The sequence below is a fragment of the Eurosta solidaginis genome, chromosome 1 (assembly GCF_040869045.1).
Source record: "Eurosta solidaginis isolate ZX-2024a chromosome 1, ASM4086904v1, whole genome shotgun sequence".
Taxonomy (NCBI): Eukaryota; Metazoa; Arthropoda; class Insecta; order Diptera; family Tephritidae; genus Eurosta; species Eurosta solidaginis.
This window is the reverse complement of record NC_090319.1, coordinates 91718578-91745859: the sequence shown is the minus strand read 5'-3', so window position 1 is coordinate 91745859 and position 27282 is coordinate 91718578. Positions and strand designations below refer to the sequence as shown.

The following is a 27282-nucleotide window of genomic DNA, read 5'->3' as shown; positions in this document are numbered from 1 at the left end:
GGGGATATAATACTTGCGGAAGTAGGTTGAATTGAGGAATCAAGGATGTAAGGTACTAGAAAAGGACATACGAGACGAGTAACGAGTAGCCAACATACTTGAAACAGTGCTGCTCTACGGTTTCGTCCTGCCACTAGCCACACATCAGCATTGTATTTCATAAAATTAACAGCACCATGTTGTTGTTGTATTAGCGATAAAGACCAAACCCTTCGGGGAGTGTTATCGATGTTGATGATCCTTTGCCAGATATAGATCCAGTACGTTCCGGTAACAATCACCATTGAGCTTCTATCCCGGCCATCTCGGAAACGATTAATGTGACCACATTAAACCTTCTAGGCCATCCCGCCCCCTAGTTCCATGAGGAGCCCTGCCTGCTTGATATGTGTATGATAAATTCATATGTGTAACAGGATTTCTGAAGCAATAAAGTTTTGTATTGCGCTTATCAACCCATTGAATCCCTGCTACGCCATAAACAATCAGATAAATTACCGCCTTTACGATAACCCCAGATAAGTAGCCCCCCTTAAGATATGTTTTCCGTCGTGTGTGATGGGTTGGAGAAAAAATTCAAGAAAAATGTGATGTTTCATATTTACTGTGACTTACTGTAAAGTGCGAGTCATATTAAATTTGTCAATGTAGTTAAGTGAGTATATATACATTAGGTTGGGTCGATTTGTATGGACGAAAGTTAACCTAAGTATATCGCGTCATAGATTTTCGATAGGATTTGTGATCAGGGAAAAAAGTTCCACTGCGCATCCCCAAAAAAATAATTCTCGAGCCTGCGAAAAAAGTCGATTTTTCGAACAAAATTCTTCTAAGTCTCCATAACGGAAAATTTTTTTTTTTTTTTTTCAAAAAACTGCATTTACCAATTTTGTATTTGCCAATTGACACGAAAAAAAATACATAAAAAATGACTTGGAGCCTTGAAAATGAATAAAATGCATAAAAAATCGATGAAATTTCGCAGGCTCGAAAATTATTTTTTGGGTATGTGTAGTGGAACTTTATTTCCTGAGCCAAAATCATATCGAAAAATCGATGGCACGATATGGGTTAACTTTCGTCCATGCAAATCAACCCAGCTTAATGTATATACATATATATTTTTTTATTTGCTTTGTTTATTATCTTTTGATTAATGCTAGTTTTTTTTTTTTTGTTTTGTAAGTTTTTTTTTTTTTCCTCTAATTATAAATTAATAATCATTCCGCTGAGTTAATTTATCTCTTGTATCTGCGACTTTTGTCAACAAGCCATCGTAGCTCAGCGAATTTTATATTCATTTTTTCTTTACAATATTTGTTTAGATTTAAAGATCAAAAAGGCATGAATACCAATCCTCGAAGACCATAGAGCCGCCAGAATTTACTTAATTCTTTAATTATATGTGAGGTCTTCTGCATACGAAGCGCATGGTAGCAGAAGCGTTCTGTATATGTCATGTTGCATCGCCTCCAACTCGCGCCGAGTTTTAAGCACGAAGCGTGGTCCAACCATAAATAAATCAGTGATTCATTATGCAAAGAAAATTTATTTTAAAGGAGCTTATTACTGAAATTATTAAAAAAAAAAATTACAGACATTTATACTTCAGGGCCAAAAGATCAGCTTAACAGTCAGCGGCGTCATCCTCATGACTTGCCAGATAATTTTTGATAATATTAGTGAGGTCTGGCAGTCGCCTCGACCTCACGATGGCGGAACTTAACGCTTTGAAAGCCGTCTGACTATCCTAGTAAATATTGGAGTTGCGTATAGCATCCATCTATTGCATTCTAAATACGCAATGAATTAACAGCGTAAATTTGACACCCAGTTCCTGGCAGAATACTCATTCCTCCACACCCATTCCTTACATAAGAAAATATGTCTTGTGAATCTAGCAACAGGAGCAGATGCCGTCGCTTAGTTGTTCTTCCTTCCAGTAATGAAGTAAAGCTGGTCAGCTGGGTCACAATGCAATACTCCTCGTTTCAAAGCCTTTTTAGCGCACAGGCTACCGGGTGCACAGCTCTCTTATCTTAGCCATGGGAGAAGTATCCAAAAGAAAATTGACTTAGCCACACCACATCAAACAGCCATTGTAACACAGCTCCCAGCGTTTGCCAATTGCCTCTTCAACAGTATGAGGCTGCAAAGCCTTCCCAGCCTTGTTCTCCACATCAATCTTCAATAACAGTTTGTTATCAAAAATAATCCGTTGTCAGATAGCACCAGCACTGTTCTGTAACCAAATTCCTAAACCGTAATAACCATACCCGGTTTACTATAGTTTATGTGAGTCATGAGAGACCAGGGTCACGATCTTTGTCGACAGCCAGGCCAACTTAATCGACTTGATCTCTAATGGTACTAAAGCCCAATTGCTCGTTAGATATATTCGACGCCATTTCGAACGAACGCAAATAACTGATGAATAAATTTTTTTTAATAATTTTTTTTTCAAGTGTTTAGTCTAATTGCCAATATTTCTCATTCTATTTAGTTCATTTAGTTACTCATTATTACAAGAACTCTTTCCTGACAATTTGTTATAATCTAAGTCCTCAATACATAATCCTTCCAAAGACTTTACTCGACTCAGCGCCACGGTAATTTTTTAATAGGTAGCTTTCTATTCATATGAGCCAAATCGGACCACAAATATGATTTTTTTAATTATTTCGATCCATACGCCACCTATCGGAGTTTTTTTCTTATTATTGCATTGTCATCGGCTTCCGAACTATATTCCAAGTTTCAAGCTTGTAGCTTATCGGGAAGTTTCTTAAATTTCAATTACAAAATTCTGTTCGCCCGCTCAAGTCAAGCTAAATAAAACCGTCTAAAAAGTGTGTATATAGCTTTGGCTAAACACTGCCTTCATGCGTTGCATAAGTTCCACGCCTCCTTAAAAACAGTTGTCACGCAATAGTTTTATAATTTCACAACTACTATGTAATGAGTAACTTTTTTGTGAATACATTTTTTAATTTCATAATTCTGCTTGTGTGTTTATTAGACAACCACTTATATAAGTAAATTAGAGAAAAAAAGTTGTTGAGCCTCACAAACCGCCATTAGCAACATGCAATATCTTTAACTAAGTACAATATTGCTCTATTCCGATAAATATCTAATATTAATAAATTTATTATTTTACTTACATGTAAATACTCGTATCTAATCAAAGTTATTAGCGTTCACTTAATTCTAAGCAGAAGATATTAATTTAATAAACAATAATTTTGTCATACTTAATGGCATTTATTATAGTTCCAGTAAAAAAAAAAATATTGTGATCAATTTGAGCGTAGTGAGTTGAGTGCTTATCTCGGTGACAAGATGTTAAGGATTTAACTTTGATGTCATGCTGTAAGAGACTTCCTAATCGTTCTTCAACTTTGCTGACTATATTAATATAACAAGTATTAGCCTTAAATAAAATAAATAAAAGGCGCGATATAAATACATCAAAGGAGATTAAGGCCGAGCTTCTCTTCCAATTTGCTATGTGCTTCTTTTAATATTTCATACAAATTGGCGGGTCCAATTGTAGGTCCCATGTTTTATGCGACTCCGACTGACATCTGCAAGGCAGATGAGCTTTCACTGAGAAGCTTTTCATGGTAAAACTACACTCGTAGTGTTTACCAAATCACCACTAAGAAAAACTGTTTTCAAATTGAAAAATCTTGTTTCAAAATTTCTACTGCCTGGGAATTGAACCCTGGATCTTCGGTGTGGTATGTGAAGCACGCTACCACCACACCAAATATTATTATTTTTATTAAGTACTAGCAGAGTACCCGGCGTTGCTCGGCTTGGGAAGATACTAATCTAAATAAGAAGGTGTATTTTAACGCATTCCTTCCCGTTACTCAAAGTAAAGCAATCAGTATATAAGATTTTATGGATCTTCTTCAAAATGTATCTCCCCATTTTTCTCATTCCTACCCTTTATAATTTCCTTATCTCTCCCTCTTCTTTTTTTACACCCTCTACCTCTCTCCTTCTTTTTTCTTAGGATCGGTTAAAGACCACGGCAACTTAGACATAAAACAAGTTTAAAAGCGTCGTATACTAGAATAATAAGCTATAACTTAGCAAAAAATAGTTTTGAATCAATGATATTTCACTTATCAAGTTTTACTTAGTTTTACTTTTCTTTTAAACGGGTGATGCCACGTGTTATGTAGAAAAGTAATTTATCTGAAATTAAATGTACAACTGAAGCTCACGCTGAGTATATAATGCTCGGTTACACCCGAACTTAGACACATTTACTTTTTATATATATAGATTAGGCCTCGATGCACTGTGGCCTTTAGTTAGATGAACTGTGCTTGATCTTTCAGCCTATTACTGTATGTGGAGGCTTTTAATGTTTAAGCTACTCTTTAGAATTTTTACTTCATAATACAAAGGGACTGAGAGTCACGCCACCTAGATGAGAGTATCTGCCTTGCTACACCAACGCATTCGCAGATAATGTGAACTGGCGTTTCTGCCTACAGCTCACAAAAGCGACTGATTTGTGCGTCGAATAGATTTAACTTAACTATGTGACATCGTAGACTACAGTATCCCGTGTAGCCAGTTAGAGTTCGTAGATCCTCCCTGCTTAGATAAGTTTGGCTGATACGCTCATTGGTGGCAGTATAACCAATTTGAGCTACCTTTGTATCCCAGTTATTTCCCTCGTGTGTGTTTTTGTTTTCCCGCAGAGTAGCTCTGGACCATAGAATGCGGCTAAAGCACCCATCTCGTCCAGATAGTATACAGGTTATTTACCTTCATGTTGGTATCAGCAAAGTTGGAATTAACACCAGCGCCCTAGCAACTTTTAATTTATTTTAGTCTATGAATCATATCAACAACGAGTTGACAAATATTTTTATTATTTGTTAACAATCAATCGACTGTTCTGAAAAGAAAGTGCACACTTTATTTTGCTGATAATTTGACGAGCTTGAAACTTTTTCCTTCAATTTTCTTGGAACGTAAACAAGCATATTTAAACTAGTTGATGGCAAAAGGAAGAAATCCAGAAAATTCATCACTTAATTTTCACAGAGTTCTTTTTCGAGGAAAGTTACATCTGCTTTTCATATGTTTTCTTAAGTTTTGTGACGTTATGGAACATCCCAGCTTACTTGCATATGTTGTGAACGTCATTAAAACTGTTCCGTTCCACTGGGCGCGATTCCCGGAACCTTAGTGGATTCTCCTCTTTTTAACTAATTGTTTAAGCGTTTAGTTATACAATCCTGCTGTAGATATCATCAAATGTGCAGAGACAATTGGGTCAAAATAAAGCTGGCATAAGGTACTGCAAAAGGAAGGTGTCAGGTTTTACCTGGAATACTCCTCGTTTTTTATTACGTTATTACAGATTATTCTTAACCCCTTCGCTATCGTACTGCAGGTAGCGGTCTGACACATATAAGGAAAATGTTTCCAGATAGCTATATTACCAACTTTGCAAAAACAGTTTAAAAAAAATCGATAGTCCTTGGAAAATATATAATTTGTCCCACTAGTTTTTATGCAAGCTGTTGATTGGAACTCATTAGCCCATCGGTATCAGTTATTCAAATATAATGATTTCTGTCTCTTGTTTGTACTCCAATGGACCTTTACCATATTGATGGGATATACGAGTATAATCCCAAATTAGATTAGGCTTTAAAATACAAATATTTTTTTTCATGCTTTTGTTGTTCTATTCAAAACTAAGAGAACTCTATCGGTGAAGAAGTTACGAGAAATTCCAGAATGAATCAAACTCTATGACAGTGCTTTACTGGAAATAATGCGACACAGTCATTGCGAGAAATAATTAATTAAAATTGCGCGCTATCTTTTCGGAACAGTCCTTATTTACGAATTAACCAAATTAATATATTTTGAAGATAAACCTCGTACTTTTTTAATTATGTTTGGTGTGTTAATTAAAAACTAGGTTTTCCCTTATTAAATTTGTACAGATAACAATGGGAAACAACATTTTTGCCGACGCAGTAACTCTGACACAGAATTAAAGACCCAGCCACATTTAGCACAACTTCGAAATCTTTTTGTATTATTTGGTAAATTTTCTATGCTATGGACACTAAGTTATTTGGAGTATTTCGCATAGCTAAAATTTACGCTAAACAATTTTCTAGAACATCTTAATCTATTTTTAAAGTAGTTCGAATAAAACGGCAACTGTAATTAGGTTCGAGGGTTATAAATTTCCAGAAAATTATTTATGGTCAAATTTCACCAGCGGTCCTCACAGGCAAAATTAAAAAAAAAAAAAAACCAGTAAGGAAGTCTAAGTTCGAGCGAAACCGAAAATTACATATATACCCAGCATAATCTCTATATAAGTAAATAGATAAGACCGGTCGTAGCTATCAAACTGGTCTTATCCACAATTTGCATAGATTCAGGGCCGTGCCGATTTTTCGTGTCTAATTTCTTTAATACAAAAAAATGTGTTCTCCCTGAGATATTTTCCACAAAACAAATTATACTCTGGCGCTTACGGCGTTAACAAATTTGGAAAATAAAAACGTTTTCCTTATTAATATATTAACAGTAAATGTAATTTTCTGAAGCGATCTTCCGCAAAAAAACTTGGGGTCTTCAGAGCCTCGGCTGCTAAATAAATGGGATTCACCACCGCTAAATCAGGTTGACAATTGGGTTAGAGAAACTAAAAATTGTATTTGCAACCATTTTAAAGTGCTGCGCTACACATCCCCTTGAGTCCCTATACAAGCTTTTGAGTCCCGAGCTGTGTCGCTTTTGATAATGTATCGCTGTATCTCTATAATTTTCAGCTCATCTTATGCCTCAAAAATGCAAGACAACAGTTCAGCAAATGTAAAGCAACAGCCCATGCAGAAGCTGGCCCAAGCATGTTCGCGTATCTTGAACTTCTCATGCTTTTGAGACGCATAAATTTAATGAGTCACTAAAAAGTGGCATATAGAATGCTAAGAATTGTTTTTTACATATCAAAGTTAGAGTTCAAGATTTCCAGAAACGTTAGCCCCTTCTTTGTAAGAGCTGGTAACTCCTTCATGATTTCTTGCGTAACATCCTTTCCCGTCGTTGGCTTCTGTTGTCAGTTATTCAGTTGTCGTTTTTGTCCGCATCGACATATCCCACAGCCACAACGTGCATCAAAAACAGTTTTTTGATGACGGTTTTAAGTGTGATCTTAAATATGTATCACCCGCTCCCATACGAAGCTGCAAAAGCTCTCGAAAAAATCATTTTTGGCATGCTATTGCAACATCATGTTTGTCCTCAGTTTTCATGCCACCAGAGACTCTGCGTCGCCACACCGGTCAATTATTCCAACAACAAAAAAGAATAGTTTCCACTAAAAGTTACGAGCGCTCCTGATTATTTTCAATATCGATAATTGTTGCTTGAGATTTAAGATCATCAATTTTTTGTTCCAGCTAACCGCAAAAGTGGAAATAGTTTTGCGATTAAATAAAAACAGAAAATAGTGAGGCAGTTCACACGAGTGTCATATTCATTGCAAACTCTTAAATTGTATCTATTTCCAGGGCGTCCAATACAGCATTTGATTAAAACATAGCACATCCGACGAATAGGAGCCCTTGTGAATCAAATACGTTTCTCTTGTTATAACATGAAAGATTTTACAAGAAAAGGCACCTTAAGCAAAGATCGAATTGACCCGTATTTCGATTGATTTTACCAGTCTTTTTCTTTCAGTGTAAACAGCTCTTATTACGCGTACCAAAATTGAAAGTGGAGATTAGTGAAGACACACAGTTTTTAGTACTAACTTTATGCGCAGCAATTTCATAAGTGTAGACAGAGTGCACTTACAGTTCATACATATAAAGGCTAAGTGCATATATATGCATGTAAAAAAATATAGCTTTTATTATTTATAGCTTGTGTAACATTCAGATTGATACAAATTTACAAAATATAAAATGACAAAAGGTTATGATAAAATAATAATACCTGAAAACCAGGTTCTGTGAATACCCCGACTACGTTCAGGTTTAGCCATTTAGTAATAGATGTTGTTGTTGTTGTAGCGATAAGGTTGCTCCCCGAAGGCTTTGGGGAGTGTTATCGATGTGATGTTCCTTTGCCGGATAAAGATCCGGTACGCTGCGGTACCACAGCACCATTAAGGTGCTAGCCCGACCATCTCGGGAACGATTTATGTGGCCACATTAAACCTTCAGGCCATTCCCCCCTCCCCACCCCCAAGTTCCATGAGGAGCTTGTGGTCGCCAGAACCTCGTCTATTAGTGAAACAGGATTCACCGCGGTGAGGTTGACAATTGGGTTCGGAGAAGCTATATATTGCGCTGGCAACCTGAAGGGTTGCGTTACACAACCCCTTGAATCTGGTATTTTAGTCGCCTCTTACGACAGGCATACCTACCGCGGGTATATTCTGATCCCCTAACCCGCTGGGGCATATTTCAGTTACATCTGAGTATAATGCGTATTGAAATTTAGTAGGACAAAATTTATGCGCAGCAATTTCAGAGGTGTATTTAAAGTTTGTCGCTTAGCAGTCCATATAAAGTTTAAGCGTAAACGGATATACGCGTGTTAAAAACACGGCTATACTTATGAATATAGAAATGAAGATAGTAGTCACAAAACTGATTCTAAATTCTTTCAGTTGCAGCTCAGCTCATTATCAATTTCTTCTCTCGCATTTAGTTGCCACACTTGATTGTTTCGAACAAAACTTGTAGTATATATGTTTGACGTAACATTTTAAAAAGAGTACTTGTAAGTTATAGAAAAGTAAAGAATCAAATCGCAGTAAGGTAACTCACCACTGGAGTAATTTTACATGTAACTCGGCAAGTTTAATTTTCGTAACACTTTAAGTTGAAACGATTCCAAAACAACTCAAAGTTTTATTTTGTCGGAAACATCAATATTATACAAGTAAGGAAGGCTAAGTTCGGGTGTAGCCGAACGTTACATACTCAGTTGAGAGCTATGGAGACAAAATAAGGGAAAATAACCTCGTAGTAAAATGAACCTAGGGTAACCCTGGAATGTGTTTTTATGACATGTGTATCAAATGGAAGGTATTAAAGAGTATTTTAAGAGGGAGTGGGCCATAGTTCTATAGGAGGACGCCTTTTCGAGATATCGCCATAAAGGTGGACCAGGGGTGACTCTAGAATTTGTTTGTACGATATGGGTATCAAATGAAAGGTGTTAATGAGTATTTTAAAAGGGAGAGGGCCTTAGTTCTATGGTGGACGCCTTTTCGAGATATCGCCATAAACGTGGACCAGGGGTGACTCTAGAATGCGTTTGTACAATTTGGGTATCAAACGAAAGGTGTTAATGAGTATTTTAAAAGGGAGTGGGTCTTAGTTCTATAGGTGAATGCCTTTTCGAGATATCGCCATAAAGGTGGACCAGGGGTGACTCTAGAATTTGTTTGTACGATATGGGTATCAAATGAAAAGTGTTAATGAGTATTTTAAAAGGGCGTGGGCCTTAGTTCTACAGGTGGACGCCTTTTCGAGATATCGCCATAAAGGTGGACCAGGGGTGACTCTAGAATTTGTTTGTACGATATGGGTATCAAATGAAAGGTGTTAATAAGTATTTTAAAAGGGAATAGGCCTTAGTTCTATTCTGGGACGCCTTTTCGGGATATCGCCATAAACGTGGACCAGGGGTGACTCTAGAATGCGTTTGTACGATATGGGTATTAAATTAAAGGTATTAATGAGGGTTTTAAAAGGGAGTGGTGGTAGTTGTATATGTGAAGGCGGTTTCGAGATATCGACGAAAATGTGGACCAGGGTTACCCAGAACATCTTCTGCCGGGTACCGCTAATTTATTTAATATGTAATACCACGAACAGTTATCCTTCCAAGATTCCAAGGGCTTTTGATTTCGCCCTGCAAAACTTTTTCATTTTCTTCTACTTAATATGGTAGGTGTCACACCCATTTTACAAAGTTTTTTTCTAAAGTTAAATTTTGCGTCAATAGACCAATCGCATTACCATGTTTCTTCCCTTTTTTAGTATTTGGTATATTATTATGGCATTTTTTTTCATTTTTAGCAATTTTCGATATCGAAAAAGTGGGCTTGGTCATAGTCGGATTTCGGCCATTTTTTACACCAATATAAAGTGAGTTCAGATAAGTAAATGAACTGAGTTTAGTAAAGATATATCGATTTTTGCTCAAGTTATGGTGTTAACAGCCGAGCGGAAGGACAGACGGTCGACTGTGTATAAAAACTGGGCGTGGCTTCAACCGATTTCGCCCTTTTTCACAGAAAACAGTTACCGTCCTAGAGTCTATGCCTCTACCAAATTTCACAAGGATTGGTAATGTGTTGTTCGACATATGGCATTAAAAGTATCCTAGACAAATTAAATGAAAAATGGCGGAGCTACGCCCATTTTGAAAATTTCTTTTATTTTTGTATTTTGTTGCACCATATCATTACTAGAGTTGAATGTTGACATAATTTACTTATATACTGTAAAGATATTAACTTTTCTTTTAAAATTTGACTTTAGAAAAAAATTTTTTTTTTTAAGTGGGCGTGGTCGTCCTCCGATTTTGCCAATTTTTATTAAGCATACATATAGTAATAAGAGTAACGTTCCTGTCAAATTTCATCATGATATCTTCAACGACTGCCAAATTACAGCTTGCAAAACTTCTAAATTACCTTCTTTTAAAAGTGGGCGGTACCACTCTCATTGTCCAAAATTTTACTAGTTTTCTATTCTGTGTCATAAGTTCAACTCACCTACCAAGTTTCATCACTTTATCCGTATTTGGTAATGAATTATCGCACTTTTTCGATTTTTCGAAATTTTCGTTATCGATATCGTTCGTTTTAAATAGCGATCTGAGATGAGTGCCCAGGAACCTACGTACCAAATTTCATCAAGATACCTCAAAATTTACTCAAGTTATCGTGTTAACGGACGGACGGACATGGCTCAATAGAATTTTTTTTCGATACTGATGATTTTGATATATGGAAGTCTATATCTATCTCGATTCCTTTATACCTGTACAACCAACCGTTATCCAATCGAAGTTAATATACTCTGTGAGCTCTGCTCAACTGAGTATAAAAAGGATGTTTTTTTTTTATTGTCTTATTAGATTCATTCGCGTGAATGAAAATTCACAAAAACTTGAACAAAATGTTACTAACTTTGGAAAAATCCTGTTCGTTCAAGCAAAACTTTTGCAACAAGAGGGCGCAATTTTGCATTTCGCTTGGACGGGAAGTTGCAAAATTGTACCCGATAGATAGGTGTCCCGGTATCTCATAATTTTTTGCACAATAATTTCAAAAAAGGGTTTTTTCGTGTTGTATTGATAACTGAAAAACTAGTTTTTTGTTATTTTCCCATATTGTGTGTTTTTTCGATTTGATGGTTTTCTTATTTTGGCGTTTTTTTAACAAGTGGCACTATTGTCATAAGTATTTGAAATTTGCTCATGTATTGACAGTTGATCGCCGTTAAAATGACCTGTAAGATCAGTTGTGTTAACAAAAATCAGTTAGATTGATTAGGAATCTGTCAATTTTACAAAACTTTGTTAACTTAAGAGCGACAATTTCTCTTCTGTTGAAATGGCTAAAATAATTTGTTCACTAGACAAAGAACTCGGTCAAATTAACCACAATTCGATCAGTTTCACCGAATCTCCGTTAAGTCAAGAACAACAGAACCGATTTGTTGATTTTACTAGCACCATTTCTTTCAGTGTACATTCAACACGGCGTCTGCAGACCATAACCACAATAAGGCAAAGCTTGACGAAAACCGTAGCCAAGCATTGGCTACTTGATTAACTTTGAACGCGGCAGCCACAAAACAAATTAAAGCAAGCAATAGCAAAAAATTTAGAACAATATATTAATTACATATATAGTATGTTTAAAAACCTCCCAAAAGATTAATTTTATTATTTTACTATCGGTTATTTGCTTCTATTTTATTTTTTGTTGACAAAATAAAAAGGACGGCACTCACTGTCGTTACCAAAAATAGAATTAGGTTTAATCAGGCTACAACGACATTCGTGATTGATTGTCATGCTGCTCTACCGCGCCGATGTGTAAAAATATTTTGACAGGTGTCGCTTCGTAGCCGCCGTCTTCAATATAATTAAGTCTATATACTATGACTTAAAATACTTGTTTCTCTTGGACGTTGGGGCAGCGCAGTGCCCTCAAGTGGTCCAATGAAACCAGGCTAATCCTGTGTACGTGTCCACACCCCGTAGGACCGTCGTTAGGCATACTGCCACGGTGGGGAAAGGCGATTTAGTCGCCACTGCTTCGCAGGCGCATTTCTCTGCGCTCCATTCCCCATACATCTAATCATAACTAGAAAGGCTATCTTGCGCACAGCATTCCAACAATATATCTGTCTGTACATTAGGAGAACAAAATTCCTAATGGAAGGCTCGTCTCTCACAGAAAGGATGCTTCTGCATCCTACGCTTGTGTAGGTATTCTATGGAACGTGGGGTGGCAGTTTGGTTCGCCATGCTTCCGCTGGTGCCATTCCCCTACATTCCGAACTTACATGAATTTCAGCGCCCTTTCCTCGATTCTTCCCACCGTTCCACACTGTTCGGTCTTATATGGAGTTGGTGGCCAAAAATAGGATTAAATAAAGAAATTAAAGTTATTAAAAGATCTTGCATACATAACAATAACAAAACAACAAACACACACAAAAGTTTACATTTGCATATCGTCGACTGGATAAAATAATGTCGTATGTTACATGCGGGCACATATAACATACGACAATAATTTATCAGGGTGACACCATCTGCCGCAAAACATAGTTAGTGGCAGAAAGTGGCAGCTGATATTAACACTTTAGAATCTTAAAACTTTGACTATTAACAAGATATAAGCCCCAACGTGAAGATCGGTGAGGAACCCAACTTAAACTTTAGATGAAATTGAAATATTTATGCAAATAAACACTAATAAAGGCACTGCTGAAGTTTTAAATAACAAAAAAAAAAAACACAACAAGCTAAAGACTCTAAAATAATTTCAAAATGAAGTAAATACCCTTGACTTCAATATTAATTTTTATATATTGCAATACAATAATATTTTATGTATTTTGAGGTGGATTTTGTCCAAACCTGGGGTAACGCTCAGTCAATCCAGAGTCGAGTAAAGGTCCCACAAACCCCTACTGAATAAATACACGATATTTATGTGTTACGAACACGCACACACGGCTGGAGATATTAGGCGGGCAGCAGCTTTCCGTCGCAAGATGGCGAGGGGGCGGAGCGGCGGCTAACGGTCGTTGGAGTAGAGGAGGTTCGGTAGGGCGGTTGAATGATCGGGTAACGGACGGACTGGTACGGCGGTATGGAAGCAGCGGCGGGATAGAAGCAGCGGCTTAACGGCGGTGGGATTGAGAACGACCAACGGTCGTCAAAGCAGCGGCGGGTCGGATTCAGCGGCTTAACGGCGGTAGGACGGCGAACGACCAACGGTCGTCGTAGCAGCGGCGGGACGGATTCAACGGCTTAACAGCGGTAGGACGGCGAACGACCAACGGTCGTCGTAGCAGCGGCGTGACGGATGCAGCGGCTTAACGGCGGTAGGATGGCAGACGGCCAACGGTCGTCGTAGCAGCGGTGTGACGGATGCAGCGGCTTAACAGCGGTAGGATGGCAAACGGCCAACGGTCGTCGTAGCAGCGGCGTGACGGATGCAGCGGCTTAACGGCGGTAGGATGGCCTTATCATGCACTCCATCGTATACTGTTTTTTGGAGAAGTTACTACAAAAGCATTCATGCATTTCGAACAACTCCGAACGTAAATTCGAAATTAGGAGAATAGCATTCACTGAACACACTCTAAATGTCAAATTATCAAATTTCCCACAATTTTTCTACGACAAGTTTTGTAAGCGGAGAATCCACGAAAAATTGAAATAAATTAAAACAAATTGAAAAATTTATATAAGTGTAAGTATTTATTGAATAAACGCGTAGTCAGTATTTAATTTGTCAAAATACAGGTCCAAAATACCAACAAGGCAACAGTATCCGACTTTGCTGGAGTTGCTGCAAGAAAAGCCCTCTATGGCACACGGCTTTTCAAAGTGCTCTAAGGAAGAAGCGTCGGAGTTTTGGAAAAAGGTGGCGGAGGAGCTTAACAGCATAGGCCCACCTCAGAAAGACATCACTAGCTGGAAAAAGGTAAAATGTGTAATTTACTGTGCCTTGCTTGTGTGTATATATGTATATATATCGTGTTTACTAGGTATGGCTAGACTGGAAGGCGTATATTAAAAGGAAGCTAGCGGAAAACAAAAAAGAACAGAGCTACTGGTGGCGGTCGAAATAGACAGCACCATTTTAATGAAATGGAGGAATCTGTCATCCGATTGACAGCACTAGAGACTAGCACGAATGGAATTGAAAACACTGTGAGCTTTGGGCTACCTGTTGCACCCGACTCTGCAAATGAGATCGAGGCTGACGTGTCAATGACGTCATTAAGCCACAGTCCAGCACTTCCAAGACGAGTTTCCTCTGCGCGCAAGCCAACTGATACATATACAGCAGAAGTACTTCAAGACCAATTTTTGCTTCAAAAGGAATTTCAGGAAAAGACCATAGCACACTATTCAATACAGGAACAAAAGCTGGAAGATATTTGTTCCGGTATACGACGCTTATACCGGGCAATGGAAAAGCACTGCGACCTGAAGAATGCAGAAGTGGAAGAAACTCGTAGACACAACCAATCCATGGAAGATTTGATCAATGCTAAAAATTCAATAAAAAAAACAAATGTTATTAGTTGAAGAAAAAAGCTTAAATGCGATTTCCAAAAAACACTGAAATTTGTATGTGTACATTCCTTTATTTAAATACAAGTGCCTATCAAAAGTTTCAATAAAAAAGTGTAAATGAACTAATACATATGTCTTGCTATTTTTTAATTGAATATTAGCGTCGTGTTAATGTTGAGGATATAGATTCCCTTATCCGAATAGCTGCATCAGTATATGTTGAAGGAGAAGCTTCATACGTTTGATTAAAATGGTTTTCTTCAACATTTTCTGAAAAATCATCAGCCACGCGATAAGGGATACAAATATTGTGCAATGCTGCGGTAACGTTCACTATTTGGCAAACCTTAATGGGTTCATAATAAAGCTCACGAGCACCCAGAAGGCATCTGAAGCGGTTTTTAAATACACATATGGTCCTTTCTATAGTATTTCTCGCTTTTGCATGTATTTTATTGTAGTTTCCTTCGGCGCTACCTGTTGTAGGTGAACGAAAAGGTATCATTAACCATGGCTCTAGAGCGTATCCAGCGTCTCCTGTGGAATAAATAAAATCATTTTAGCAAAAAATTATTCAAACGGTCTATATGTGTATGCACATACCCAAAAGCCAAGTGTTTCGTTCGCCGTTTAGGTATTTATTTTCAAAAAAAAATTCGCGCGCTGCTTACGTTCCAAATATGAGAATCGTGGTTACTGCCAGGATACAGCGCATTCACGTAACGAATTCTCATTTTATTATTTGTTACATATCTGCAATAAATAAAAAATTTGAAAGATATTTGAAATATCAGTTTTTGCAAGACTTACAATCATAGCATTGATGCTATAGTACCCTTTACGATTAAAATACAGGAATTTGTCTTTAGCCGGCGCAACAATTTTAATGTGTGTTCCGCCTACACATAAAATCGCACTAGGAAACCCATATTTTTGATAAAAGTCCATCTTTGCTTGTCTTTTTTCTTCGTTGCTCAAATCAAGATTCACCCACTGAGGACATACATAGATCACATTGAAGAGTGGATAACACGTCTTTTAATATGCCACAAAATGTGGATTGAGCCATGGGAATGTCAAAGTCCTTTCCCACTCCATGCTGGTACCCACCCTTCGCAAAAAAACGTAATACGGAAGACAAAAGATGGAGCGAAGAGATGGAGCACGGCCTCTGTGAGCGTGCTTCCCATCTAGGACACTTAAGACGTACAAAAAGGCCGCCTTATTCAAGCGATAATTTTTAGTAAACCTGTTTCATAAAATAAAGTTAACCTATGAAGTTATGAAGTTATTCCTATACTTACATTGTGTCCTCGACATCGAGCGGATTGCTTGCGTCCCTTAATATTTTTCGTTGAATTTTCATATTCGATCAACTTCTTTCACCTTCCGCCTCCACCAGCATTATAGAAAATATCAACGAAGAATCCACAACACTTAAAAGCTTTGTTTTTCCAATATATATTTCAATTTAGTTAAATTTATTTACCCTTGTATTTATTGAAATTTCAATTTATTGCAAAACATCTGATTTCGAAACGTCAAAATTTAAAATTTGCATACGGCAACAACTCTTTCGAATTCACATGGGTTGCATGATAAAAAATCGCTCCGATTCGGAGCGGACATTTACATTCGAAAATTTGCTACGATGGATTGTGTGATAGGGCAGAATACAAATGCGTTGAATTATGATAAATGGTGCTTGGTACCGGGTCTATATGCGGCAATGGGGCAACGTTAAGCATTTGGAAGATTATATACACGCTTAATATTTTTAGTTTGTTGATATTTTAGGGATTACTTCTTAAAAAATTAATCGTTTAATTATTTTAGTATATATATGAATATTAAATCAAAGATCTTTTACAAATTGTTCGATGTATTTTAATGCAACAAAAATATGTACATACATATGTATAATATGCATTTAGTATGAAGATTAATGAAAATGCAAGCTTACTATGTAGTAGGGCATGTTTTCCTTTCAATTATTTTTTTTTTGTGTAATCAATTTGGAACTTCCTCCCAAAATGTTTTTCTGAGACTAAAACTCATTTCCGTGTAAACATTAGATTGATATTTATTATTAATATGTTTACATACTTTTTGATTTCACAATAAATTTGAAATATCACAATTTCATTTCACAGAAAGACTTTTTAATGTACTAATTCGTAAAATGTTTGAAAAAACTGCGAAATATGAAATTTTCACAACAAATTAAATTTTTCTTTGCTCTAACAACCAGGAGGCTTTTGTATCAATTTCGGTTTTGGGCCGGATCTGGTATCGGTACCTGCTATGGCAAAAGTTCGGTTTGGAGTGTTTCCGTATCAGTTATATTCCGGTTTTGTTTCTTGTCATCCCCTTTTTTCTATGTATTGCCATGAAAATAACCATAATTTTAATAACATGGAGGATATAAATAATCCAAAAGTAAATTTATAATATTTAAAACATAATTGTCTAGCAAATTTTTCTCTTGGTGGCCCTGATAAGGGCCGTATTGCGTAGGTATAATTGATTAGCAATTTTTTCTCTTTGGTGATTAGTGGTGACCCTGATAAGGGCCGTTTTTCGTATCGTCAGGGTTGTGCTGAAATAAAGATATAATTTTTATTTGAGTAAAATAATTCTAAATCTTTCTTTTACCAGATTATAGAGTTACTTTACTCATTTTTTTGTTTCGCCTTACTCGCGACTTTGCTTTCTCTACCTTCAAGCGGTTATTCAAATGCCGTATTCGGAAAAAGATGCGGCACTTGAAAAAAAATCTTTTTACATTTTTGGAAGGTCCACATATGTGCTCTGGTTAACCAAGTACTGTTTCAAATTTTTGAAACATGCGATTTCAGTTGAGTTCACGTTGTCAAATACAGCTTCTAAACTCTTTATGCCATTCATGAAGTGAAACGAAGGTTTCTTCAAAAGACCCTTTGACACAAGATCGGTATAAGGATATACCGTGGCATTTGTATCCTCATATTGGTTGAGATTCTGCTTTCGGATTATATAACCCGCCAAGTACGCTAATGCGTCTTGTTGCAGAACGCCAATATCGCAGTGTATATTAATACCGCTTAGCGCGTCAACAACTTCATGGTCTTCACCTTCCGCTTCATTGGGCTCGTTAGGGCTTGGCGCAATCGGGAGAAAATCGTCATGGTTCGATGTATTGAGCCATTATGTTGAGTCTTGCCGTACATTTCCAATGTTATCTAAATTTTTAGTATTTCTTGCTGTAAGAATATTTAGGTAGCGAAAATTAAATATGGTTCAATCAGCACGAACTATTACCCAGTATATATTTACGAAGCCTATATCGGAAATCTTTCGGTGTAGGATGATCATTAAGACCCCCATTACTACGAATGGTCCCGAAAAAGTGTTCAAGTAAATCTTGATTTAGACGGCAAGTCGCAATATATTTGAAATTATACTTTGATTGTAGATATTCGTAGAACATTGGCAGAGCTCTAGTGGTCATCAACACACCCTTCTGAAATATTTCTATGTCCGTTTTTTCAGTTTGTGCATTTCGTTCTTTGGGAATTACCGGTATTACCACATCTGACATAAATTTATCTATCCTTTGTAGGATTTCTTTCTGCTGCTGAAGGTTGAGGCCAAATGGCTCCTTTAAGAAAAATTTTTTGTATCCGGTTTGTAATATATTTATTAAATACCTTACACTTCCCGGGTAGTGGTAGCTCTCTACAGATGAGTTAACCACATCGAACCAATCATTCACTAGCTGGATTAAATCCACTGTATCAACCGCATTGCAAACGTCCATACCTAGCTGGTGGCAGCGCAGTATGGCGTTTGCGGTAGTGCTAGAGAATAACTCTGCCGCTAGCTTTACTTTTTGTTTGCCTAATTTATATAAAGGAAAAATTTAAATACATAAATGCCTTCCCAATAAACTTGCGCTGGCTACTTCGTCCGGAAAACTCAGTACAAAAATTTAAGAAATTTCTGTACGTGTTTTTTTTTCTTCATATGCCATTTTTTTCATTATACTTCATTCTGGACGACAAACAAAAAATTCCGGACGAATAACCACTTCTACTACAGCACACTTACTTATGCCTTTCACTGCTAGGTGCTCCTCTTTCAATTTGTATGCTATAAACACATCACTTTGAGAGGTATGCTTCATCACATCTACTATAGCACGAGTGTTCATAATTTTTCCGTTCCATTTCAGGCCGGTTTGGATATAATGATTCCTTATTAGTTTTAATAAATGTGGAGCGTTAGCTAAAGTGACAATTTTTTCTTCTGCGTACTCTGGATTAGGAAACCATGGTCGATCTATAAATGTTATGATGTAGCAGGAAGGAACTTTAAATTTTTGAAACGCGACTTTTACCTATAGTAACACCAAGGTTCCTCCACAAACTTTGGTTTGCCGTTCCCATATCACAAACTGTTGCAACGACGGGAAAGCCAGCGCCCTGTATCGATAATATTATACTTTTGAGAACTTTGGCATCGATCTTGCAATCGAAATCATAAAATACTGGTTGTTTCCAGCTCTTATACAACCCCCGTGCCATTACCACTTGGACAAGCTGCGCCGGTTGCCTCACGAAGTCTCCATTGGATTCGTACTCATGCACTTCAGCCATGGCGAATGGCCGGTCATCGTAGCAGCGGTGGCTGAATGTCGATAGGAAGGCGAACGGCCAGTGGTTGGTGCGGCAGCGGCGGCACCAGCAAGGCGGGATGGGCACGGCGGTAGTATGGCATACGGCCAACGGTCGGCGTAGCACCCGCGTGATGGAGGCAGCGGTGGCACCAGAGGGGCGATGATGCGACGGCAGCGGCGTAGGGCTACGGAGCGCGTACCAGGGCCGTGGTGAGAGGGGAAGTAGGCTGGCGATGGGGTTTACCTGGACAGCGGCGGCTCGTTCCGGGCGGAGTTGGTTGACGGCATCGGCGGGATCGGATTGATCGGCAGAATCGATAGTAGGCCGGTCGGTCACCTGGGGAAGAGACTGCGAGGACTCGTTAGTGCTGGTTCACCGCTGGACACCCCCGCCTCCCTACTTGCACACTAGTAGAAGGTGCGTAAGGGGGCGGGGTTGTGTCAGCCGATACACCGTGGGTCGACCCGTGGACGGAGGGGAAGTATACCTTAACGGCACAGCGGTAGCCCCTGTGCCGCTGAGGGGAAGGGGTGGAATGGTCATGAAGGCGTCGGGCCGCTCAACGCCTAGGAGGGCTCGGAGGGCAAAGTAGCACAAAGCATCCTCCCCGTCGTCCTTACCTAAGTGAAGGGTGACCCGCGCCATGACGGCGCCCCTGCCACTCAGCCAGCCGAAGCTAGGACTGAGGGGGAGGGGTTGTATGGTCATTAAAGGCTCCATTACTGATACTTAGCATAGACTTGACTTGACTTGGCGTAAACTTGGCAACTTACCCACGATTATACTCCACTTAGCACATACAATCTGGCATCATAATCAATAAATGTCAATTTGTATGACAAAATGTCAAAATGAAATGGAAAGAAACAAATGGCATCTCAAAATATAAACGTCACTTAGAACTTACATAGAAAATCAAAATTCAACAGACTTCTAAGTCAAGTTAAGTGTTGCAAAGTTTTGAGTGTCTATGCTTAGTATCAGTAATGGAGCCTTAAGGCATCGGGCCGCACAACACCTAGGAGGGCGCGGGGGGCAAAGTAGCACAAGGCATCCTCCCCGTCGTCTTTACCCAAGTGAAGGGTGACCCGCGCCATGACAGCGCCCCTTCCACTCAGTCAGCCTAAGCTAGAACTGAGGGGAAGGGGTTAAATGGCCATGAAGGCGTCGGGCCACTCAACACCTAGGAGGGCGCGGGGGCAAAGTAACACAAGGCATCCTCCCCGTCGTCCTTACCTAAGTGAAGCGTGACCCGTGCCATGACAGCGCCCCTTCCACTCAGCTAGCTAGCAGGAGGGAAAAGTATGTCTTTAAAAAGACATCCACTCCCGCTGGCTCACCTGCGAGGACTGAATTGCAAAAATGCAAATTCGATGTTTATATGGGTGGTGCCGCAAACTGGTTGAGAAGTCAACACACTATTTCCCATGGCTGCGGCTATTGCATGGTTGCCAATAATCCCACCGGGCTCTTCTCTGTCGCTTTTTATTGTGTAAAATATGTCTGGTTCTGTGTTTTGTAACGGGCGGTGGGAGAGCGCATTGCATATCGCGTACGGCGCTCTTTTTCGGTACTCTTTATTGCAGTTGTATTTTTGTATAGCCGGGTAACGGGGGTAGAAGCGTTGCTTCAGCGGTCGGTTATGTTTACGGATGGTCGAATGTTCGGCTGCGGTAATTGAGCTAACGGTTTTGATCGATCGCTTCTGGTAGGGTGCTGAAAAAGTTTCCTGCTCCGAATTTTGGACATTGTTCGCGTGTTCCCAGCCGGTCATTGTACATAGTGTATCTAACTCGGCTGATGTTCTGGTCATAGTGTTCTAACGGCTGGCCATCTAGCGTGAGGATGATTCCCCCTTCCCGTAAAAAGTCCATTCCTAAGGTCATCCGTTCTGCCAGGTTCGGGATGACGGACATCATTCGAACTATAGACACACGTCTGGTCTGCCAATTGGACGCTTCGCCTGTTAAGACGTGGTTTGATGTTGTTACTCTCCAGCTGATTTCGTATTGACTCATCGACGTATGATAGGGTGCCGCCTGTGTCCACTAGCGCGCGCACGCTCATGCCCTCGATGGTTATCGGTATGTAGAAACGGTCACCTACTTGCATTTCGGCAGCGGGCTCGCAACTTGGTGGTTCCATTGGCTTCTGTGGCCGAACAAATAATGCTTGGCGGCTTCCTATCACATAGTTTGACGGCATCCTGGATGTGTTGTTGTCGGTGGATTGGTTGGTAAAAGGGCATAGGCAGTCCCTGGAGAGGGTGTTGTCTTGTCCACACCTGGAGCAGAACATTCTCCAGCGGCCCCTGCATTGGAAGCGGCGGTGTCCGCGTTCCCTGCAGCGCCAGCAGCGCTCCTTGCTATCGTACTCCTTTTGAAGATGATACAGGCTGTGGATCGCCTGTTTGTCCTGTTTCGCTTCCTCGCTTTTTAGCAGCTCATATTCCTCCTTTATTTCCAGGAGCTCATCGATCGTCTTAAACTCGCTGCGCTTGACGAAGAGGCGGTATTCAACGCGCAGGCCATCGTATATTCGCTCGAGGTGTTTTTCCTTGCACATTGTCGGATGCTGGCGAATCAGCGTTTCCAATGCGAGGGCGTAGTCCTTGGCTTTTTCTCCGCCTTGTTGCCTGCGTTTTCGGATGGCCTCTTCTAAATGTTGAAGATGACGCTTAGGCAGAAAACAAATTTTCACCTCCCTTCGAAAGTCGCTCCAGTGGTTGATTTGTCGCTTACGGATGCGGTACCATTGGAGTGCTTTGCCACGCAGCAGTTCCAGCAGCGTTATGAGGAGCCGGTCGACGGGGATGCGGTAACCTTCGGCGAGCTCCTCTATTCTCTCCAGATATTCGTGCAGCAACTCCTCCCGAAAAATGCAGATCCCAATGGCGGACGGTATTCATTACCTCACTGGTGCTCATTTCGTCTCGTTTCGGTTGCGCGGTGTCGGTGTTGGTTGTCGGTGTTGGTAGTTTAACTGGTTTCCCTTCGTCCTCTTCTACTTCCTTCTCCAACTCCTTCAGTAGATCTTCACTTGATTTCCTCGTGCGTTTCGCTTGCACGTACGTGCTCAGTGCGCTATGTAGATCGGCTCGGTTTGGCCTTCCATGGGAATGCTATGCTTGTTGTTGTTGCGATTAGGTTACTCCCCGAAGGCTTTGGGGAGTGTTATCGATGTGATGGTCCTTTGTCGGATACAGATCCGATACGCTCCGGTAACACAGCACCATTAAGGTGCTGGCCCGACCATCTCGGGAACGATTTATATGGCCACATTAAACCTTCAGGCCATCCCTCCCTCCCCACCCCCAAGTTCCGGGCGGGGTCGGTAGCCGGTATTGGCGCGATCGGATTGATCGGCAGTCTTCGGCAGAATCGATAGTAGGCTGGTCGGTCACCTGGGGAAGAGACTGCGAGGACTCGTTAGTGCTGGTTTCACCGCTGGACACCCCCGCCTCCCTACTCGCACAATAGTAGAAGGTGCGTAAGGGGGGCGGGGTTGTGCCAGCCGATACACCGTGGGTCGACCCGTGGGCGGAGGGGAAGTGCACCTTAACGGCACAGCGGTATCCCCTGTGTGCACGCATCGGCTCACGGCCGAAACCAGTGCTGAGGGGAAGGGGTAGAATGGTCATGAAGGCGTCGTGCCGTTCAACGCCTAGGAGGGCGCGGGCGGCAAAGTAGCACAAGGCATCCTCCCCGTCGTCCTTACCTAAGTGAAGGGTGACCCGCGCCATAACGGCCCCCTGCCACTCAGCCAGCCGAAGCTAGGACTGAGGGGGAGGGGATGTATGGTCATTAAGGCATCGGGCCGCACAACACCTAGGAGGGCGCGGGGGGCAAAGTAGCACAAGGCTTCCTCACGTCGTCCTTACCTAAGTGCCATGACGGCGCCCCTTACACTCAGCTAGCTAACAGGAGGGAAATTTATGTCTTTAAAAAGACATCCACTTCCGCTGGCTTACCTGCGAGGACTGAATTGCAAAAATGCAAATTAAACGTTTATATGGGTGGTGCCGCAAACTGGTTGAGAAGTCAACACACCATTATTGTGATTATCATTGGTTTGCTATCAGTGGTTGTTGACTATGCTATAAAAGAATAAGTACAAGTGGTTGTTGGCTATGCTATAGAAAAATAAGTACAGGGAGGTTCAGGTTTAAGTGAATAAGGAAACAGGGGGTTACGTTATTGTAACGCTACGCGCTACGTTACAGTATTTTAAATTAGCTTAAACTTGCACTTTATTTTTAACTTGCTCACACTGAAAAAAACCAGCTAAAACCATAACCTCACTTTTGAAGCTATTCGTAAAGAGTAAAGTTCGAATAGGACAAAAAAAATATACCCTTTAAAAGGCTGTTCTATTAAGAGATACTAACAACACATTTGGTGACAATCTTTTCACTTTGATTTTTTTTATTTTTGGCCTATGGGACCGACCACTGTGCGTTCTTGCCACCTAACTATTGTTCGTGTCCTTGCGTTTTTATTAGCATCTTCAGATAATCGACCGACTCCAATGCGATACAGATCGGAAATTTCACTTGACAGTAGATCCACTGGGATAAAACATGGATCACGTCGTCGGCCACCACCGTAATACGGTAGGCTGCTAGTATATCTCTTTTTGGTTGGTCATTTTAGATCCGTGCCATACTGATGCTGTATATAATATTATCAAGCTGGTTACGCTGGATAATAGCTGACAAGTAGCTTCGCCTGGGCCGCCTATGTTGGGCATTATTTGCGTTAGGGCTCCACTAACTCTAACACTACTACTATGCGTGAATCTCCATGAGAGTTTTTTTTTATTTGCAAATATAGATGTATATACATGTAAAAAACCGACTAATACATCTACAGCAATAGAAATTTTAGTCTAATGTTTCTCACTTCAAACTGCCCACGCTTTGTTATTTACAAAAATAAAGAAAAATTGCAATTGATATTTGGCAACTTTTAAAACAACTTATACTCCTAATATAACTGTAATTACGATAATATACTACATTCGCTCTGAGGCATGCAATTTTAAAAATTTGCTCATATTGTGCGCAACTTTTTGATTTGTTAGCGATTTTTATGTCATTATAATTTCAAAATAATGATTATTGTTGATAGTTTTGACGTTTATTTATGAATTACCAGTACTTACATCAAGTGTGAGCTGTTATTATTCATTTTTTTGTGATTAACTGAAGTTGTTTTGTTGTTTTTGTAAAAGTTTGAATTATGACATTTTACAATAGCCTATTATTTGCTGACAGCTTCCTGCGTTGCTTTCAAGCATGCAATTTTATTTGGAAATTGCATGGAAAATTCTAAATTTATCACATATGTATGTGTGTGTGTACATAGTAAAATACTTACGTAATTTAAGGTATCTTTTTTAATTTTTTTAATTTTTGTACAATGTATGTATGTAAGTATTTCTGTACGATTGTTTATTGTTATTTTACATGCTCGTTCAGATTTTGTATTTTTATGAGTTTGAATTTTTAATCATTTTGTTATTTCCTGTTGGAAAATTGTAGTACAATGCAGTTTACATACAACTTTTTAGACTGATTGGAAAATTAGTCATATTTTTAAATTAGTTTGAAAATTCTTTAATTTATGACCTTATAACGGAATTTGGATGTGTTGACTGTGGTATATTTGATTTCCGACCCACACTAAAATCTAGGCTGTCACAATTCAGTCAGAACTTGCTATATCTTCCGTTTCTATAACTTTCATGAAAATGAAATGATATATTAACTTTGTCAAGAATCTCAAAATTGTAAGTCATCAAAGTAGAAGACATAGACCCACCAATAAGTATACCGAAATGATCAGGATGAAGCGCTGAGTTCATTTAGCCATGTCCGTCTGTCTGTTTGTATGCAAACTAGTCCCTCAATTTTTGAGATATCTTGATAAAATTTGGTAAGCGGGTATATTTAGCTGTCCGATTAGACATTTGTCGGAACCGCTCGGATCGGACCCCTATAGCACATATCCCCCATACAACCGATTTTTCAGAAAAAGAGGATTTTTGTCATATGTTCCCCAATTTATCATACTGAAGCTTCAAACTTCACCAAATGCTTCCATATATTGCACATATTGTTGTAAAAAATAGATGAGATCGGTCGTATACATAACATATGTCTCCCACAACCGATCGGTTATCGGGATATCGATTTTGCATCGATGAGTTATCGATTTACTACCGAAAAATATTAATTTGCTCTGAAAAAGTAATCGTTGTCAAAAACGTGTCGATTTGTTGTCAGAATGCTACCGATTCATTGTTGACGTTGTTTTTGTTGTTGTTGCTGTAGCGATAACGACACTTCCCGAAGGTCTTGGGGAGTGCTATCGATGTTGATGATCCTTTTCCGGATGCAGATCCGGTATATTCCGGTAACAAGCACCATTAAGGTACTAGCCCGACTATCTCGGGTACGATTTATTATGACCACATGAAACATTCTAGGCCATACCGCCCTCCCACCCCCTAGATCCCTGAGGAACTTGGGACCGCGGGTATATTTTAAGCCCCTATCCCGCTGGGAGGATTATGACCGGTTATCGACGTGTTATTGGTTTGTTATCCAGCTGTTGTCGACAAGTTATCGAAGTGATACCGATTTATCAAAAAGATGTTCATCTTGAAGTAATAAAGTTTTAAAACTTCTAAAATTATTGATTAAACGGAAATGACTTAAAATTTTGGCAATAATGGGTCGGAATGACCCATCCGCCACTTTGGAATAGCACAACTACTAACAAACTTAATGAGCTGTCGAACTCTATTGTTAAAGTTTTTGTTTTGGCTCAACGCTTTATTTGTCCAAATATAGGATTCATGGAATGCAAGCCTCTGACGAAATCCGATACCTTTTGTTCGTTAGGGCTGGAATTTATGTTCCTACTACTACCAAATCTTCTGTCAAAAAATGTAAAAGTGGAGGGTTCAGTACTCTTGGAGCAAGGCTACACCTTAGGCTTTTTAGGCTCGACCTTACAGCGCTAGTTTAGACTATGGTTAAAGCTGACTAAAGCTTACCCTTGCAACGTCGCGCGGATAAGCAGTAAAATTGTATGTTATCGACCAAAGTGGCAAGGTTAAACTCGAGTCAACTTAAACTGAAGTTTAAACTCCCACTAAAGAAGAGGGCCTTAGATTTTTTATTGTAAATTAGTTTAAGATCAGTATACTTTTTTAATTCTTTTGCTGAATCGATCCTCTTCGACGTTTTGGTGGATATTCCAGAAACGGATAAATTCTCTAAAACTAAATCACTTTGTTGTAAAGCCGTCTCAACACTTCTTGCTTAATAACCGTTTAATACCCAAACATACTTCAAGATTACGGCCCGCACACATTGTGTACCTGCAGTGCCATCTGTTGCGAATTTTCGCCATTTCTATTATTCAAAAACTTCGCCTAACAAAGGTAAACAAAACCAATAAATGAAAATTAAATACCTTAATTCGCTGTTGGCGGCCACCGTGGTGTGATGGTAGCGTGCTCCAACTACCACACCGTATGCCCTGAGTTCACACCCCGGTCAAAGCAACATCAAAATTTTAGAAACAAGGTTTTTCAATTAGAAGAAAATTTTTCCAAGCGGGGTCGCCACTCGGCAGTGTTTGGCAAGCGCTTCGGGTGTATTTCTGCCATGAAAAGCTCTCAGTGAAAACTCATCTGTCTTGCAGATGCCGTTCGGAGTCGGCTTAAAACATGTAGGTCCCGTCCGGCCAATTTG

General features: G+C 39.5%; 1 protein-coding gene and 2 pseudogenes across 9 annotated transcripts in view; 2 read left to right on the top strand and 1 right to left on the bottom strand.

Moving 5' to 3' along the window:
- The window catches only part of LOC137237261 (t-SNARE domain-containing protein 1-like), a 45228-nt pseudogene extending 30320 nt beyond the window's left edge, over positions 1–14908 (top strand).
- Positions 1–27282, top strand: part of LOC137236454 (serine-rich adhesin for platelets) — a 344342-nt gene that overhangs the window by 186748 nt on the left and 130312 nt on the right. The gene's annotated exons all lie outside the window — the stretch shown is intronic.
- LOC137237255 (putative nuclease HARBI1) overlaps positions 15017–27282 on the bottom strand; it is a 526467-nt pseudogene continuing 514201 nt past the window's right edge.